This window comes from Cricetulus griseus, chromosome 8 (genome assembly GCF_003668045.3).
Source record: "Cricetulus griseus strain 17A/GY chromosome 8, alternate assembly CriGri-PICRH-1.0, whole genome shotgun sequence".
Classification (NCBI taxonomy): Eukaryota; Metazoa; Chordata; class Mammalia; order Rodentia; family Cricetidae; genus Cricetulus; species Cricetulus griseus.
In genome coordinates this window covers 66,297,519-66,299,034 of record NC_048601.1, presented here as the reverse complement: position 1 = coordinate 66,299,034, position 1,516 = coordinate 66,297,519, and positions in this window count along the sequence as shown.

The following is a 1,516-nucleotide window of genomic DNA, read 5'->3' as shown; positions in this document are numbered from 1 at the left end:
TGTATATCTTGAAGGAAAGAGCCAAGAAAAGAAAAGGATAGTCCCCAAATTCTTCTCTTATTCTGTATTACATCAATAGACTTCTGGATACAATACAGAAATTCTAAAGTTTAGTTAAACAACTTGCTTGGGTTTTAGAGGAGGAAAGCCAAATCCACCTCTAAATCCAGCATTGATTACTTGAATAGGGACTAGGAAATAAAGAGGAATAGAGTTCTCTGAGATACAGCTGTAAAGTTTATCGTATCGCATGTTCCTTTTGTTTGATGGTTATAGCTATCTTCTCTTCTTAAGTATATACCCATGCAGGGTCCTTTGCCTTCTGGATGAGTTTCCCTGTGAAGGGAAAACACTTCCCTTTTCTTTGGGAGGTTTCTATTTAGTTTATAAGATATACCTTAGCAGAATACCTGTCACTTGTCCTCATTGAGAGGTTTTTCCTTTTCAACTGGAATCTTGATCAACTTTGATGGTATCCAAAGTTTTTCTTCCCCTGTGGAAACCAATAAAAAACCCCTACCCCATCGTAACACATGTCCTGGTTTCCATACAGAGGTTAGTACATCTTTGAAGTATGCCAGCTGATTCAGTTCATCAGTTTTCTCCTTACTTCAGTGTCTTTCAGCAGCTGTTTGTCCGTTCTCATTGGCATTAAGAAAGTTTAGCATTAATAAAGCATTATGCAACCTATGTTTGGGGGTTTAGTCTTCCAAGACTGTCTATTGAGCATCTTCTTTAGTGTTCTATTAAATCTCTCAAACCACTGCTTGTCCCTAAGGATTGTGTGGTATAACAGTGATAATTTATGTTATAATATTTGAAAAACTGTTCCAATTTAGTGGAGACATATTCTGGAGCATTGTCAGTTTTTATTTGTGCAGGTATACCCATAATTGCAATAACCTCTAGCAGGTGTGTAATAACAGAATCAGCTTTTTCAGAGTTAAGAGCAGTAGCCCATTGGAGCCCTAATAATGTGTATATAGTATGATGCATATGTTTCAAATTTCCAAATTGTGCAAAGTGAAAGACATCCATTTGCCAAACCTCATTTCTCAGAATGCCCTTAGGATTACAACCTGCTGGCAATGGAGTTTGATTATAAAAGGAACAAGTAGGACAGTTTCTCACAATCTCCTTGGCTTGTTGCCAAGTGATGGAGAAGTCCTTTTTCAAACCTTTGCTATTTACATGATGTTTCTTATGAAATTCTGAGGCTTCTAGCACACTTCCAATTAATAAATGATCAACCTCATCATTGCCTTGTGCTACTGATATATGTAATGTATATAGGATTACTTCTGTTTCTGACTGTTTCCTGTAATTGTAAAATCAATGAGGTTAATTCTATATTATCAGGAACAAATACTGCAGTCTCAATGTGTAAGACAACTCTTTTTGCATATTGAGAATCAGTAACTATAGTAAGAGGTTCTGAAAAATCCATAAGCACCATGAGAATTGCATATAATTCTGCCTTCTGTACACATGTATATGGACTTGACTTACCTCACCT